The sequence below is a fragment of the Paroedura picta genome, chromosome 8, assembly GCF_049243985.1.
Source record: "Paroedura picta isolate Pp20150507F chromosome 8, Ppicta_v3.0, whole genome shotgun sequence".
NCBI lineage: Eukaryota > Metazoa > Chordata > Lepidosauria > Squamata > Gekkonidae > Paroedura > Paroedura picta.
Genome location: NC_135376.1, coordinates 39,284,385 through 39,302,330, shown reverse-complemented (window position 1 = coordinate 39,302,330; position 17,946 = coordinate 39,284,385). Strand labels below are relative to the sequence as shown.

Genomic DNA, 17,946 nt, shown 5'->3' with positions numbered 1-17,946 from the left:
ATAAAGCTGTTCTGACTGAGCAGGAATATCAGAAGTCTCTCAGCCTCACCCACCTCACAGGGTGTCTGTTGTGGGGAAAGGAAAGGGAAGGCGATTGTAAACCGCTTTGAGACTCCTTTGGCATGTAAGTGGCATGTAAGAACCTACTCTTCTTCTTCTTTTAAAACCATTAGGATGCTTCTCTCTCTCCCTCTCACTCTCTCTCTTTCTCTGTGTGTGTGTAATGAATAATTAGATATATATTTAACTACAACAAACACCTGCTGAAACTGTTGCAGGACATTTTAATCTCCCTTTTACCCCAAGTTCCAAGAGGCTACTCGCTCAAGTCAGATTTGATATGGGGGAGTTCAGTAAATGATGCTCTGTGAGCGGGGGGAAAAGGCACAAGAAAGAGCAACACACTATTTTACTTACCCCTCCTCAGTCTGTCAATCAATGGAGGCAGCCAATCAAAGGTTTATCTCCAAAATCCCCCCCCCAGCGTGATTTTTTAAAAACATTGAAACCAACAGGTACTCATTGAAATGCATACGCTTTGCCACAGAAGACAGAGAACCACAAAAAATCCAAAACAAAACAAAACAAAAGATCCGAACACGGCCGGCTGGCCTCTTGTGTTTTATACCCCTGGCCCTTCTGCTCCTCTTCTCCCCCCCCCCGCCCGCTGGTCCACCTGCTTGCAGCTCAGAATATGGCGCAAAAGCCTCTTTGTTCCCACATGTAAGAAAATTAGCTTACCAAAGAGAAATTTCCAGCCAATCCCTGCTGCACAAGTTTTCACATGCAGGGAGTTATGTATGTCAATAATAGTTTGAGGATTTTTTAAAAGCCTTGGACGCCTGCCCTCTTTCTCCCCAAGCAATTCTGAAGGTGGGGCGGTGCTGCCCGAGCTGCCACTGCTGCCGCCTCCCCCGCACGTACCCATACACCAACACCCACACCCATTTGCCAGGAGACGACACTTCCCCGTGAGGCACCAAATAGTACAATGGGATTGTTTTGGGTGGGGAAACTTGTTTGGAGTGAAGGCATCTTCTCACTATCAGGATTAGGTTCCAATCCAAATACAGCCAGGTGGCCTTGATGCATTTGCTACTAAAAGGGAAAAAGACTCCCGGCATCATGTAATGTCTGGTTTCCAGACACTGTAGCTAAAATGACTTTTTAGAGCATATTTTTTGCAGTTCACTTAATGCCCTATCAGTCAGAACTTGCTTCCTATCTAAAACAACACATTTTGTAGATTATGTATATAGGAGAATACACAGTTCCTGATCTGAATGGCTCAGGCTAGCCTGATCTCATCCTGTTTTTGACTGCTAAGCAGGGTTCTCTGTGGTTAGCATTTGATGAGAGACCACCAAGGAAGTTCAGGATTATTCTGCAGGGACAGGCAGTGGCAGATCACCTCTGAATGCCTCTTGCCTTGAAAACCTCACAAGGTCACCTTAATTCAGCTGCAACTTCACAGCACTTTCCATCAACACTATAACACCCAGACCAGATTTAATAAATAGAAGTGAAAGCTTGATTTATACCTCGTTGCACACCCTGGGGTAGTATAGAAAGTACAAGAAATGCATTGTACATTATTGCCCTTTCCCTTTTCCTGGAACGGGGCTTTCTTTTTTTATAGCAAGCTGCCTGGAGCAACAAATATGTGTTGCTTAAGACAGGCAGAGTAAAAAAACATTCCACCTACCAGTTGCCTCACAAAGCATGCCTCTCAACCCCCCCCCCCAAAAAAAATCGGGGGGAAATTACCTCAGAATTCCAAAATGGGGTGGCATTAAAATATGCACTATGCATCTATGATTAGATACATAGGCATAGCAACAGAGAAGTTTTACTAAAAAAAAAAAAGATTGCTTTCCCTTTAAAGCTAGGAGAAAGCTGTTTGCCTGGCTGCCATGATTGACAGGCAGGGGGAGACTCGCTTGTATTGCGAGACCCTCTCCGCAGCCATTTTAATCAGCCGTGTGGAGTGCCTGGAAGTGTGGGAAAGTGGGAGAAGAACTTGAGAGAGTGAGGAGGTGAGAAATGGCAGGGGGCGCAATTTTTAATAGACTTAAGCAATTGTGCTGGCTTAACGCAATTTTTTTAGAAGTGCAGAAAAGTTTTTGTACTGTCAAATTCACAAGGGGTTTATAGATAGATGAGTCAAGACTTGTCACAGCAGAACTATCATTTGTGGGGCCTGGTCATACTTAATGGTGAAATTGGTTTACAATTTGAAATTCCAGTATCTAGAAAGGAGCAGGAGCAAGGCACATATCTTTACTTTCGTGGTAATTTGCATTTTGACTCCCCCCATAAACAGAATTACTTAGACTTAGTTAAGAATACAGTATATTATTTGCCTCAAGGCATACTTCTTTTGTATTTCTATGACATTACTGATTAATTATGTGAAACCTCTGCTTCATTTTGAGCCAGAGTTCCTGAGGCTACTTTGGTTTAAGAAGATTCCTTTTCCAACTTTGAAACTTGTGATTTTCCATAAATCCCTGCTTTGGTTTTTATGGGGAAAAGGCAGAAGACCATCTCTGCAATACTCTAATTCAGGCGTAGTCAAACTGCAGCCCTCCAGATGTCCATGGACTACAATTCCCATGATCCCGTGCCAGTGAATGCTGGCAGGGGCTCATGGGAATTGTATTCCATGGACATCTGGGCAGAGTGTGCACTTATTTTGTTTATTCCATTGTCAATCCTGTTGAATTCAGGTCAATTTGAACTCGGGTCTTCCTCTTTCCCCCACTCTCCATTGAAACAGGAACGTGTTCTGCACGTGGTTAGGGTAGTTCAGAAGGGGGGGGGGCAAGTCTCTTTCTTTCTTTTCTTGAAGGGAGGGGGAGAGGAGCCAAGCAGGGAGCCTCTTTCTTTTCTTGGAGGGCGGGGGAGAGGATCGAAAAAGGCAGAGAAGGGAGAAAAAATCAAGGACTGGCAGAAGTTGAGAGAAATTAGGGGCTTCTCCTTTAAGGCAAGATTGTCACATGACCAGGTGTGGCCTATCAGAGGTTCTCTACCACGGAGCTTGCTTTCCCAATCCGGATTTGAAAAATATTGAGAGTTAAAGGCGCTCTAAGATATCGCACAATAAAGGTAGGGTCACTCCGGATCAATCCTTCTTGCTGCAGAAGGAAAATTTAAATCGCCCCAAATCCAAACGGAAATTGCATTCTGTGTAGAGGGCAGGGACTGAATCGACCTGGGATTGGAATAAAAGCTCCGGGCAGTTTACACCCTGGAGGGCCGCAATTTGACTACCCCTGCTCTAATTGATGGAGTGTAGTGGTTAGAGCAGGGGGGGCCAAACTATGAACATTTTTGAGCAATGGAAAATGCTATGGAAATTAAATTAATAATTATTAATGATAATGCTACCTCATTATTTCTTCATAAAATAGTAATGGAACGAAACCACTGTAAGAATCAAACCAGACACAGAACTTCACAAATGAGCAGTTGGTAGTTGTTATGTACTGTTTTGGAGCCTTGGTGTGTGTAAGGCAGTTGTAAGCTGTAAGGCAGCTCCTGAGCACACATGAAGCTGCCTTATAGTCAGAACATTAGCCGATCAAGGGCAGTATTGCTTCCTCTGACTGACACCTGTTCTCCAGGGACTCAGGTGGAGGTATTGCACATCACTTGCTATTTGATGCTCTTTACTGGAGATGTCGTGGATTGACATGGGAACTTCTGCATGCAAAGTCCTATGCTACAGCCACAGACTCACCCCTAGTTTTAGTTTTAAAACCAACCCACAAATTCCCAGTTTTTGAAATGAGGGACAGTCCACTTAGTCAGCTGTAAGTCTTAATGCTTTCAAGTGAAAGGTATTGAAAAGGGCTTTACTTTGAATAAATATTATTACTATCATTATTATCTTGCTAAGGCCATCCAGAATAGCTTGATCTTGCCAGATCTCAGAAGTTAAGCGGTGTTGGCCTTGGTTAGTATTTGCATGGGAGTCTACCAAGGAACTGGTATTCTGACTTCAAAACAAGGAACTCCAGGGTCAGTGTGTGGTGGGAAACAACAGCAAACCACCTCTATTAGCATTTATCTTGAAAATCCTATGGGGCCACCAAGCAAGGGGCCCAGATCTAACCCACCCTGGCAGAAGAGCTCCATCTTGCAGGCCCTGTGGAACTGAGAAAGCTCTATCAGGGTCCTCAGCTTTCCCGGGAGCTCATTCCACCAGCTTGGGGCCAGGATCAAAAAGGCCCTGGCCCTGGTTAAGGTCAGGTGAACCTCCTTCAAGCTATACTTTAACAACCGTTGACAGTGATGTTGGTTTGTAGAGAACCATAATATTGTTCCTGGCAAACAAACATACAGTTTAATGGATTACTAGCTCCCATGAGTACAGCTTGAAAAGCCTACCTTGCAGACTTGGCTTTGGTAAACAAAATGCAGTACGATTTTCAGCCTGCTCGAAACTGTCACTTTTGCACCGCAAAACATCAGTAGAAAACTTTAGCTTCTGATGTGAGCAGGTTTTAGCAGGCTGGGATTCAGCAGGTTAGCAAAGACAAATGCCGTTGTACAGATCTTAGAGGAACAATGAGAAAAACTGCATGGGAGGAGGCCCTCAACTACTATCTCCCTCACCTAAAAGAAGCCTCTAATCTCTGGAAGGCAAGGTCCTTCAGGGGACTTGCTGTTTCTTATACCTGCCCTCCATTCTCTCACAAGCTCTGTCCAGCCCAGTTAACTGGTTTCCTTCCAGGCAAGGCTCAGATGCTAAGGAAAGAGAAAGAGAGAGAGAGAGAGAGAGAGAGAGAGAGAGAGAGAGAGAGAGAGAGAGACTGCTTGTTATTGGCACCAAACGCCTGATGTCTTCTTCTCCAAGATTAGACCCCACAGGCTTTGAATGGAAGAAGAAGCTCCCAACCATCCCACTGCAGTCTGCCAGCGACATCCTCTCTGGGTTCTACCGCAGACAAACTCGGCACATTAAGCTACTAACCGGAGCTTCTCTGTTTGTCTGCAACATAAGCTCCTGTGAAACAAACATGCAGCAGCAGTTTTCAAGCCTGACAAGCACAGACACACAAGCACATGTGCAGCTACAAGGACTGCAGTTTATCCGGGTTTTGTGATTTTTTCAGTCTTACCGTTCAAGTTGCTGGAGGCTTGTTTTTTCCCCCCACTCTCTCTTTTCCTTTAATTCTGTTTTTTTACTTGTGAAGACAGCAAAATAAACAGAGCAGGTGGCTTTGAATACCCCAGCTTGCCATCTGTAGCCTTGGCCCTTATAATCCAGGAGGAGTTGCTGGCTGGCTCCTTGGGAGGCAAGCAATACAGGCTGCTGAAGGGGGCAAGGAGTGCTTGGAAGGAGTCTCCTCTCCTTCTGGAGGCTGGCTGTGCTTTGTGGATCGAGCTTGCCTTTGCTGGCAGCTGCTGTCTCTGTTGGTCTGAGAGCTTCCCCACTCAGCCTGACAGCTCCGGCAACTACAGTTAAGGTGGCTCTCAGTCCTCTTTAGCTGCAGAATTTTCTTTACGTAAAAAACAAAACAAGTTCACACCGCAGGCAACCCAGGGGGTCTGTCCTCTCAGCATGGATCACAAAGAAGCCCCCAGCTGTTGAGGATGAGCCATCCCTTGGCTTAGTCTCCGTGCATGTTTGCTTCTTCATTGGATGCCACAGTGTACTGCTCAATGAAGCAGAGCTGGAGTGAATAGCATATTTAAGCCTGGCAAGAGTTCTAAGTCGCCCCCAAATCAGTCTTGTGTAACATTTTTACCTCCTCTGAGTACTTCCTCCTTAAATCCCTAACACAAATGTAATTGCATCCCTGCTTCCAGTTAATTCACTTTTCTTTATTATCCACTTACATGGGAACTTGCAAACCTTAAGTGGCTGGAGTCACTAGCTAAAATTTCGAGGCCAGACATTCAAGCCGGGACTTAGCACACAGTGAGGCTCCTGCAAGTAGGCTTGAGCTGTCTGCTCTGAGGGACTTCAAAACAGAATCCCCTGAAATCTGACTTCAAAACAGAATCCCCTGTAACCTCCAAACCTCGAATATATTTCCTGGAGTCCAGAAGTCATTATAAAACTACATTTTTAAGGGGACCCATGAGTGGGCCACAAGAGTTTCAAAAGCAGTGTATATTCATTGTACATTGGTGTGTGTCCAGAATGATTTGATTTCAGGAATTCTGTTTCGGCATTGAAGTACATAAGAGAAGCCAAGTTGGATCAGGCCAATGCCCCATCTAGTCGAAGACTCTGTGTCACACAGTGGCCAAAACCCAGGTGCCATCAGGAGGTCCACCAGCAGAGCAGGAACTGCAGAAGCCCTCCCACTGTCACCCCCCAAGGACCAAGAATGCAGGGCATCACTGTTCCAGATCATGTGTTCCATCTATATCTTGTTGCTACTAGCCACTGATGGTAGGTGGTCAGTGAATTGCCTCCAGGCCAGGCTGGATTCTGGAGATTTTTGGTGGGGGGATCACTTGGGGATGAAATTGGGGTCGCCGTGGGTAGGCAGGTAGTTGTGAGTTACTGCATGGTGCAGGGGGTTGGACTAGATGACCCTGGAGGTCGCTTCCAACTCTATGATCTCTGCCCCACATGTTTATCCAATTCCCTTTTGAAGCAGTCTATGCTTGTAGCTGCCACCACTTCCTGTGTCAGTGAATTCTATATCTTAATTATTTAGTTTTATTTTATTTCGTTTACATTTAGATATCATGCTCCCCTGGAGCTTAGGACGGTTTACATAAAACTTGGTGGAACAGGAACAAATTATTCTTTGGGTGAAGAAGTACTTCCTTTTATCTATTCTAAACCCACGGCTCATTAATTCCATTGAGTGCCCACAGGTTCTTGTACTGTGAGAAAGGGAGAAAAATATTTCACCCCCTACCTTCTCTTTCGCATACATAATTTTGTATACCTCTATTATATCACCCCTCAGTCATCATTTCTGCAAGCTAAAGAGCCCTAACCTCTTTTGCCTTTCTTCATAGAGAAGGTGTTTGACCCCCTTAACCATTTTACTTGCTCTTTCTTGCACCTCTTCCAATGCTAGAATATTTTTGTGTGTGTGGCGACAGAACTAAGTATTACAAATGAGGTCACACCATAGATTTATACAGGGCCATTATGATACTGGCTGATTTGTTTTCAATCCCCTTCCTAAATATCCCCGGCAGAGCATTTGCCTATTTTCTGCCTTTTTACTGAAGTCACACACTGAATTGACATCTTCAGTTAGTTTTATGCCATTACTCCAAAGTCTCTCTCTTGATTGGTTACTGCCAGTTCAGACCCCATTTACGTACATTTATAGTTAGGAATTTTGGCTTCAGTGCACATTACTTTGCACTTGCCCAAATTGAACTTCATTTGCTATGTTTTCACCCACTTGTCCAGCCTGGATAAATCCCTGGAGGCCGTGTCTGTGTGTGTAGAACATGTAATTTTTTCTAAACTCTTTGGAAGAAGGCCAGGGTAAAATATAGGAAATAATTATTCTTATATACATCTTTCTTATTTCCCTACTTTATGCTCACGATAACTAGGGCTGGCAACTGTCTATATCAGGTGCATGGGAATTGTAGTCCATGGACATCTGGAGAGCCACAGTTTAGCCACTCCTGGTCTATATTAACAATATCCTGTCCCTTTCCTGGAGGTTCAAGGCCATGAAAAGCTTCAGCTGACCATTTTTGACAAATTAATCCTATATTAAAGGCACCAGACATTTTTCTCTAGGCCTTTTGGCAACCCTAACCCTTGTGCGGTAGCCTAAGGAAAAATTACTGGCTCAAGTTCTCCCAGCAAGCTTTGGGGCAGCATAAATATTTGAGTCCAACACTCCATTACACCACAGTGGCTGTCTAGAGAATCTTCATAAATCAATTGTTAATACTTGTTTTGTTGGTTAAGGATTATGTAATGCTTTTCATTTTCAAGCCAAATTTACTACTCATTCTTCAGTTTTATTCTTCATTATTGTATTTCAGGAATGCTATGGTGAGCCTTGAGAGCACAGGAAGTAATTAATTAAATTGCAAGGCATCAGTGATGGCACAGGTACTGTCCAGTATATGCCTCTGATAATCGCATAAAATGTACATTTGTCATAGAAGAGCTAGGGTTTTTTATCCCGCTATTACCCGAAGGAATCTCAACGCAGCTTACAATCGCCTTCCCCTTCTCTCCCCCGAACAGACATCCTGTGAGATAGATGAAACTGAGAGAACTCTGAAAGAACTGTGACTAGCACAAGGTCACTCAGCTGGTTGCATGTGGCAGAATGGGGAATCAAACCCGATTCTCCAGATTAGAGGCTCATAACCACTATACTAAGCTATAAAGATCTATGCCACTCCCTATAACACCCCCTTAGTCTTAGTCTGTCGACTCTGGGTTGTTTTGATTTTTATCTCTATAGGGATTTTATTGGGTATTCTTTTATTGTTAGCTGCCACAAGACTTCTCAGAGCAGCAGGGTACAAATCAAACTATAAACAAACAAAAAAAAATGAAACTGGCTCTCAAGAGCTTTATGTGTCTTTGAAAATACATTATTATTTCTGTGTATAATACTGAATACATTATATGATACCTGATAATATGTGGAACATAGGAACAACTGAAGTGCTGGTACAATAATGCCTCTTTTCTAAATCTAGGACTGGCCTTTCTTGGGTGCAATATTACTGACTGTCTGATACCTTGCCCCACAACTGGGGCTGAGTTCTAGTTCTTAATCACACAACCTATTATGGTAACCCTTCCATCAAAATCTTCCTCCTTTGTTCTTCTTTCTGACAAGTTCCTTTAAAAAATAAGAAAGGCTTCTAACCAATTTCCTCCAAGCTAAAGGTTGACTTTTCCAAAGGAAGAAAACAAACCACAGCAAACAAATATGCCAAAATAGATAAAAAAGCTTCCCCCTTTCTTTCCATGACGTGCATGCTTTAATGTTGGGAGGCGACACTATTTCAGGCATGCTGTATTATTTATATCTAATCATACGGCACTATATTCATTTTAGAAGAATATATATCCAGTTGGCTGACTTCAAAAAGCTGGGAAAAGACCGAGTTTAAACTGAAGAGAAAGCTGAGGGAGAAGACTCTCCCCCTGTCTATTATGCACACACAGACCTTGCCTTTTATGTGTATTCAATTGACGTTTTTTCACAAATTTCCATCCCCCTTCTCCTGGCTCACCTTGCACTTTACTTAGAACAGACTTTCTCAACCAGGGTTTTGTGAAACCCCGGGGTTTCCTGAGGGCCCTGGAAGGGATCCTTGAATGGGTGGCAGTTAATTAATTTTTAATATATTTTTAAAATTTGTTAAACATTTATCTGGTGATACGACCATATATGGTCATGTTGACCTTCCCCCCTCCCCAAATGGCCAATGATGGGCCTGGAGGAAGTGGGAGTGGGAGGGGCCCCTGGTGGGTGTATGCATAGCTATGACTCTCCACCATATTCTGCATGATTGTGCCACTTCTGGGGCTTCTCAAAGCCTGAAGAATGTTTCAGGGATTTCTCAATGGTAAAAAAGTTGAGAAAGGCTGAATTAGAAACCAGGGGAAACGAAAATGATGTGAGCATACACAAGAATACCAGAAACATTGAGACAAATAATTTTTCGCCATAACCTAATAAGTCAGAATTAAAAATTTGAGAAAACCTGTGCACACGGAAAAACATTTCTAGTTTAATAGCATAATTATTTCATCCAGTGCAAGTTCTAGGTATTAGTTCTGAATCCAAAACATATATTGTAGGTTCCCTCCCCCCCCCCGCCGATTGCCCGATCAAAGTGTAAAGGAGTGCTTTCAGAATCTGCAGAAATGCTCATCTCTAACAACAGCTGGTTTAACCAAATTCTTTAATTGTGACATTCAGCCATTTCTGGAGGCCACATAAAAATGCATGGTCCTAGAAGGCCATTGGGAAGAATCGCCTTGTTCCCAAAGTTTGAAATTCTAGGGATACTTTCAGCCTGCTGATATGCTAATTTCTGAGGACCACCTGAGGTCCTTGAAGTTGGGAAGAATAAAATTTAATAGACAGGGAAAGACAAACAATCCTGTTTTCCTTGCTCTTGCAGGTATAATTGGGGCAGGTACATCCTGCAAAATCTGGACACATGATAGCTTTGCATGTTGTAAGCGTTCTGTTCATGCCAATGCAATCACACAATAATGACAGTGATAGTCATGATGTCATTAAGAATGTCTTTTCTATTAGCGATTAAAAAAATCAAATCTGGATTCAGAAATCACCCCTTTTGTGTTTCCCTCCCCTTTCCTAAAAAGCTATGTTGCAAGAACTGTGGAAATTTCCAATTACTATTAGCAGGTTCCTTCCTGGGAATAATTAATAGTTCTCTTTGACATTTAAGTGCTGTTATGTACTGAGCCATTCTTTTGTTGGCCAACAGGCAGGAAAACTGGGAGAAAATATTCCCTACTGAGAATTTACAGATGTGGCAATAGGACCTTGTCTCCTGTAGTAGGTATGTCCAGTTTATCACTAACAGTGAAGACATTAGAATAACTGAGGACCCTAATTGGCTATGGGCTTAGGGGATTGTCTTCCACCTACCTATGCAGTACATTTACTGATTCTGCACTTACTTTGTTTTTTCCATTGTCAATCCTGCTGAATTCAGATTGATTTGTACCTGGGTCTTCCTCCTTGCTTTCCCCCAAATTGAAACAGAAAGCATTTTGCACTTGATTGGGGAAGGTCAAAAGGTGGAGGGGTGTGTGCGTGCCTTATTTCTTTTGACTACCTGTAGATCACTGCAGATGGGGACTGCAGCAAAGAAATTAAAAGACGCTTGCTCCTGGGAAGGAAAGCTATGGAAAATCTAGACAGCATTCTAAGAAGCAGAGACATCACCCTGCCAACGAAAGTGCGTCTAGTCAAGGCTATGGTCTTCCCAGTTACAATTATGGCTGTGAAAGTTGGACCATAAGGAAGGCTGAGAGTCAAAGAATTGAGGCTTTTGAACTCTGGTGCTGGAGAAGACTCTTGCGAGTCCCTTGGACTGCAAGGCGAACAAACCAATCAGTCCTAGAGATCAGCCCTGGCTGCTCTTTAGAAGGCCAGATCCTGAAGATGAAACTCAAGTACTTTGGCCACCTTATGAGAAGGAAGGACTTCCTGGAGAAGAGCCTAATGCTGGGAGCAAAATAAGAAGGGGATGACAGAGAATGAGATGGCTGGATGGAGTCACTGAAGCAGTCGGTGCGAACTTAAATGGACTCCAGGGAATGGTAGAGGACAGGAAGGCCTGGAGGATCATTGTCCATGGGGTTGCAATGGGTCGGATGCGACTTTGCAACTATCACCAACAACAACAACAGAGAAGCCAAGTGCAGCAGGAGGCTGCTTGTCTCTTTCTTTCCTTTCCTTAACGAGCGGTGTGGGGGGGGGGAGAGCAGAGCTGAGCCAACAGCAGCATCACTGAGCGCGGCAAATCTCTGCTGAGAGAAGTATGGGATTCTTGAGTGCAGTCACTTTAAACAAATTCCAAAAGCAGGGTAAATATAAATCGTGGGAGGAAAGCCTTGCAACTGGGAACCAGGAAGTCTTTGAACTGATGCCCTGGCCAATAAGGCAAGACTGCTTTGCTATGAGGCACTGAGAAGGAATTTAATATGCAAAAAGCAGAAATCTGCACACTTACTGATGGCTACTTTTCAAATACTGAGGCTTATATCTACTTCTGGATATTGTGGGGCAAAGGTAGGGTCATTCTGGATCAATCATGCATGTTTCAGAGGGAAAATTTAAAGCACCTAAAATCAAAATGGAAATCGAATTCAGTGTAGACAGGAGGGATTTATTCGAGCTGGGTGTGCAGGCTACACCCAGAACTGTGTTTGTCTTACAAATGGAGAAGAGTATCCCCTACCTTTCTCTGTCTTAAGGAGTCTCAAAGCACCTTGCAATCATGTTCCCTTCCTCTTCCCAGAACAGTCACCTTGTAAGGCAGGTAGGGCTGAGAGAGTTCTGAGAGAACTATGACTGGCCCAAGATCACCCAGAAGGCTTCATGTGGAGGAGTGGGAAATCAAACCCCATTTTTCAGATTAGAATCTGCACTCTTAACCATTACACCATGGTGACGCTCAATGTAGGACTCCCTGTGTCTAATGGCTGACTGGGGTAGTTGGAGAGACAATAATCACTGGTAGCAACATCATATCTTGGAACTAGGGACTTATAGACCAATAAAATTATTAGTCAAATATGAGTATAAGGTGAAGGGAAAGTAAAACTCAATTTGACCTGATAATCTCTTTGGCCCATTATGCACAGCCACCGAAACGGCGATTTCGGGTCACATGGAAAACGCGGAGGGGGAAGACACGACGCATACCGGTTATGTACAGGGCGGGGCGCGACGGCGGCAAAACCCAGAGTAACCGATTATGCACGCGGCGATCCGGGCGCCGCTTCTGGTTGCGCCCCGGTCACCCGGAAGCTGCGCTTTCTTCCGCGTTTCACTGACGCGGCTTTTTCGGCGGCATGCACCGAAGCTGCGGCCGGTTGCAGCCGGCTCCGTGCGTTATCGGTGATTTTAGTCGCCGCCATTCCACCCCGAATGTGCGCTAAAACCCCCGTGCATAATGGGTCTTTCAGCTTCTTTTTGCTTTGTCTCCAGTAGTTCCCAATTTTTTTTCAGGCCATCACCCTGTTGGTTCTATAAACTCATTACCCTACTCTATAAAAGCAATATTCACAATAGCAGTTTTGCACCCAATCTGTAATTTCTACTTATTCTCATATTGATTCCACTGATTCTTATATTGCTCAGGCATATCTTTATGCAGCATATCCAAATGGTCACAAAAACATGCAAATCATCTTGTAGCCCACCTGTTTCTTCAAAGTGACACAAGCTGAGAAATTGGTACAGTTCATGACAGCATATACCGAATTTGAATAAATTAATTTTGAAATAAACATAGAGATGACAGATTTGGCCCTAAGACTGACCTCATTTCATTTGCAATGGCAAATTCATTTCATTGAACTTTGGAAATAGTTCTGATAGATAAATTTCAGAGGGTAACTCTTGTCTGCAGTAGAACAGCTAGATGCGGGTTTGGTAGATATCTGATGAAGGGAGCTTTGACTCCCAAACACTCATACCTGAATACCTGAAAAACTCTTCTTGGACTCTAAGGTGCTACTGCTATCCAATCTAACTGATAAATAAGCAATGTCATGCCTCCTCTCTTTGAGTTCATCATTGAGCATGTCTTCAAACAACTCTACATTGTCAAAAAAGTCATGAAAACATCTCACACATTTTGCTTTTTCATAGCCAACAAACTTCAGTATGAGGCCACAAATGTTTAAAATCTTGATCATTATCAACACAGAGTTCCTGATTTACTCGGCCATTGAGATTTTAATTTTATTCACTGCAGTAATTAGGGTGTGTAATGACTTCTGCAGGAGATCACTGAAGTTTTTTACAACTAGATTTCGATGAATGGTAAAGACATTTGGCACTGCTTTTTTCAAGTAAGCAACACAGCCATGGAAATGACCAGTCATTGATAGTATTCCATCAGTTGCACAAGCATGTAAATTAGTAGACAGAATTTCTTTGTCTCTGAAGAACTGTACAACAGCACAAAATATTGCCTCCCCATTGGCATCTGTTTTTAGCTGCCCTGTAAATAACAAGGGCTTTTCCGCACATTGGGCATTATAGCGTGAAGCCTCCTGTATTGCAAAGCACAAAAAATAATCGTGACTCACCAGCACTCCACACTTCTCAAGCTGTCTGGCATGTTTCCAGCTGCTTTTCCTGCTTTAGTCTTGTTGCCCTTTGGCTTCCCTTCCAGTGTCAATCACTTTGGCCAGCCAATCCCCTCCCGGCATGGCTGATTGACAGATGAACTTCTGGTGATTGCTGTTTTTTAAAATTTAAATAGACTTATTGATTTAAACGTCTATGCGAATCTTCATAGAGGCAAAGACAATCTCAGCCGAGGCATGTGTCCGCCTATTCATTTCTCCAGGCTGTTCTCCATTTTTATAAATCACTGCCCATCCCCTGGGAGAAGGGAGAGGGAGGAGGGTGCAAGGGTGGGACATTGGAGGCGATGTAGCCCTTCTTTGCCTCCATACCTTTCTTTTGCTGGTGGCCTGCTGGTTGTCCACTGGGGGAAAGCGATTTTAGTTTGGTGAATACACTTTATGCGATTCCCCAACTAGCACTTTAAAATGGCGAATGTAGCAAGCAGTTTGCTGGCCAGACGTGGGAAGTTGGCAACGTCATGCAGAGCAGCTGGAATATAGCGTCTCCACAAGATAAGCATTTCACTGTATTTATCGCATGCAGAAAAGTCAAACTTTTATCGTTTATAAAGCTCACATAAGCAAGAAGCAAAGATTCATTGCCTGGTATAGGTGACTCATCCAGCTATAGTGCAAATTTTAGTATGCTACACAATATATATTCCACATTTTCAGCCATTGACCTGTTAATTATATTGTGTGGTGACTTCTGCAAAACAATACTCAGCACCTCACAGGCTGGTAGGATGAGTTCACCAATTGTATGTGGCTTTCTAGACTTAGCAATCAACAATGAAATGATGTATGATGTTCATAAACTATCACTGTTTTGTCATGAATATATGAACAATGTTGTTGAAGGGGCCCACTTCCAGCACCTAGTTCTTGACATCTTTTTAAAGTTCTATTATGCAGAGGTTATTATTTCTTACATTTGCATTCTGCCCTTTCTCTGTTGTGACTGACTTGAAACTACCTTATGTTATTCTCAAAATCATTACATAATTTAGTCAATAAATTGAATTGGAGACCCGAGGCGAGATGTATGTAGTCCATGTCCAACATTCTGTCAACACATGAGCTTTTGGAGGGAAGAACTGATTTCCCCATATTCAACCAAGAATTTATCAGATTAATTCAATAATTCAGAATGTCCTCTGTGTATGCTCAGGGACTCAGTTGGAAACTAGTAGCTAGCAGGAAATAGAGGCTGAAGAAAAGAGCTATCAAGCTCTCAGCACAAAGCACTCAAGTTCCTGGTTACACTAATAAGTCTGGATGAGGCAGAACAATGACCTACTATCCGATACCCTTCTACTAGGTCACATTCAAAAGGGACAGATGGTGCTATGAACCAAATTGATAAGAAGCAATCTCTTCCTTTTGGGACATAAATATCCAAAAGTCTCCCTGGTAGACTATAAATTCTCAGAACATGAAGAAGAAACTGTCTTGCATTTACTCTTTCGTTTGGGTAGCTGTTTGGATGGGTACAAACAATAATGGACGAAGCTTTTACTTAAGGTACATTGTCGGTGACAATGGAGACAAGATGCAACCTGGAGAACTGAGTTAATGTTGGTGTTTAAACTACTGCATCTTTAAGTAATGCTAGCCTATCCTATTTTAAGCAGTACTGAGTACAAGTACCTAATGTAGGGAAATATGACTGCTTGTTTTGACCTTTTCTTTTTTTCTTGCTCATACTGAAAGTTTGAACAGAATGTGTGCATTCTTTTACTCATTTATTAAATGTTCTTATATTTTGAATCCTTTGAGCACTCAGCAGCCACAACGCATCTGAATTGGTCTTGCTATTGGAAGCATGGTAATGGGAAGGGGATGCAAGGCAACTTGCCATCCCTGAAGTATGATATCTCTAGTTTGTAAGGTTGCAGTACGGTATCCCCACACTAGCTTGTGGAGTGAAGAGGGCTGGCACAGTAATTGGACAAAGTCTTTAAACAGTGACACAGGTACAGAATGTGAAATGTGTAGCTCCATTTGGCAAGGATATTCCGAGTCACTAGTGGCAATGAGTGGGTAACAATTTGATTTGGAGGTCCCTTGAGAGCAAGGAAAGGAGCAGCATCATACAGTGGAAATCTGGGGTGGCCACTGGGTTTTTTTGATCTCTTGGCTAGCCAACCAGAAGGAACTGGAGGGGTTCCTAGTCTGTTCTTTCATACCCCACATTGTCTTTTCACCTTACCTGATGCTACAAGATGCTTATAGTAACAGGGTGGGGGAGGGGAGGGGTTAATTGCCCCACAGCTAAAGAAGTGAGCAAGAAACAGATTTCTACAAACTATAAGGAGGGGCCATAAAGAATGGCATAGGGAGGGCTAATTTGTTTCAAATTTATTTAAAGTATTTAGAAACCTACCATCCACCCAACAGGAACATTAACAAACCTCCCCATTCTTTCTGTCCCAGGTTTCCCTTTCCTCCATCTCTGTCTTTTAACTGAGTTCCAGTTGATGCCAACTTCTCCTGTCTTTACTAAGCTGTTTTTTTCTTTCTCTCTTGTAGGGATGCTGATCTTCAGGTGGGACCTGTAGATACCCAGGAAGTACAACTCATCTCCAGAGACTGGTTCTCCTGGAGCAAATGGATGCTTTGGAGGGTGGACTTTATGGTATTTTACTCGGCTGAAGTCCTTATCCACCCAAGGCCCCATCCCCAAATCTCTTAGTTTCCCCACCTGGATCTGACAGCCCTGCCACCCACCCTCCACTGGTGGTCATAGGGGACCTGGCAACCCTATTCTTTTGGTTAAATACAATAAATGTTACAAATATTGTCAACATAATTCTTTTGTGCACCTCAAGAGCTTTTGGCCAGCTGAATAATAAAGAAGTCATCGGTGGTGGCTATGAGTCACCTTGAATGAGGAAGGATTTATTGAGATCCAGCTCTCACAGATTTATTTGTATTTATTTATTATTTAGATTTATAGGCCGCCCTTCTTGAACCTGCCAGCTCGGAGCAGTGTACAGCATTATGGCTAAAATCAATTAAACACATAAATACAATAAAAATACAATAAAAACTACTAAAGCTAACAATAAATATCCTATGCTGAATCAAGGATGTAGGAGGAGAGCCCCAGCTGGTAGGGAAGGCCCATAATGGCCTCAGCCATATGGCTGGTGGAAGAGGCCCTATGGAACTGTAGCTCTGTCAGGGCCCTGATATTCTCCAGGAGTTAATTTTACCAGGTGGGAGCCAGGACCAAGAAGGCCCTGGCCCTGGTCAAGGCCAGTTGCACTTCTTTGGGGCCAGGGACAATCAGTCAGTTAGCCGTAGTTGAACACAATGTTCTCCGTGGGAGATATGGTGGGCTTTCTCATTTTGAATAGCTTGATTTTTATCAACCTTCAAAATGATAGGGAAAGTTTTCCATATTTCAGCTACTTACTATGTAGAACATGTTATAAAATGGTTGCCTGTATGTCTTTCTATTTCACTCATTTCCTGTCCTATAGATATGATAACCGATCACCTCAGGATCTGAAACTGCAGGGAGACCAAACGCCTGGTTCTCTGACAACAATCTACATTTCGTCTGCAGCTCATGCTGAGCTGAATACATCTTCAGAAATATGTCATTCATTTGAACTTTTTTACTTGGTTACTGGAATGTTCCCATCTGCACTGTAAGGAATCTGATAGCCAAAGAGTTAGCTAGTGCACAGTGTCATGATTTTGCATCAACCATAGTTGAACAAGGCAATATACATCTATATGTTTTTATGAAAACACAGTGCTAGATGAAAGGATACTGTAATCCAGGGGTAGTCAAACTGCGGCCCTCCAGATGTCCATGAACTACAATTTCCATGAGCTCCTGCCAGCAAATGCTGGCAAGGGCTCATGGGAATTGTAGTCCATGGACATCTGGAGGGTCGCAGTTTGACTACCCCTGCTGTAATCAGTGGCCTATGCTCTGCTAGTGCCTAGAGACTGATCAGTAGCTGGTACAGACAGAAGAAAATCCAACAAAGGAAATAGAAAAAAAAAACCCTACAATTGGTGCTTATATGTGAAAACTCAAAACAGCTTGCCTCAAGTGTCTCCAGGGGGATATCACTTCTGATTCTTAATAGAATGTTATTTTCCCTTCT

The 17,946-nt window shown here is 43.1% G+C and overlaps 1 protein-coding gene and 1 long non-coding RNA gene across 6 annotated transcripts in view; one reads left to right on the top strand and one right to left on the bottom strand.

Annotated features, from left to right (window-relative positions):
- The window catches only part of DGKG (diacylglycerol kinase gamma), a 177,953-nt gene that overhangs the window by 124,417 nt on the left and 35,590 nt on the right, over positions 1-17,946 (bottom strand). The window contains exon 2 of one of the 5 annotated variants that reach the window (XM_077349161.1): positions 13,778-13,931. The exons of 3 other annotated variants lie outside the window; for them this stretch is intronic. The gene's annotated coding sequence lies outside the window, so the exon portion shown is untranslated. Of the gene's footprint in view, positions 1-5,126; positions 5,592-13,777; positions 13,932-17,946 lie in introns of those variants that run through there. One more of the 5 variants, XM_077349163.1, reaches the window with a different exon arrangement.
- Positions 1,991-16,687, top strand: LOC143843319 (uncharacterized). The gene is made up of 5 exons (XR_013233532.1): positions 1,991-2,036; positions 6,154-6,409; positions 7,990-8,059; positions 10,435-10,509; positions 16,352-16,687. It is a non-coding gene; the product is annotated as an uncharacterized LOC143843319 (long non-coding RNA).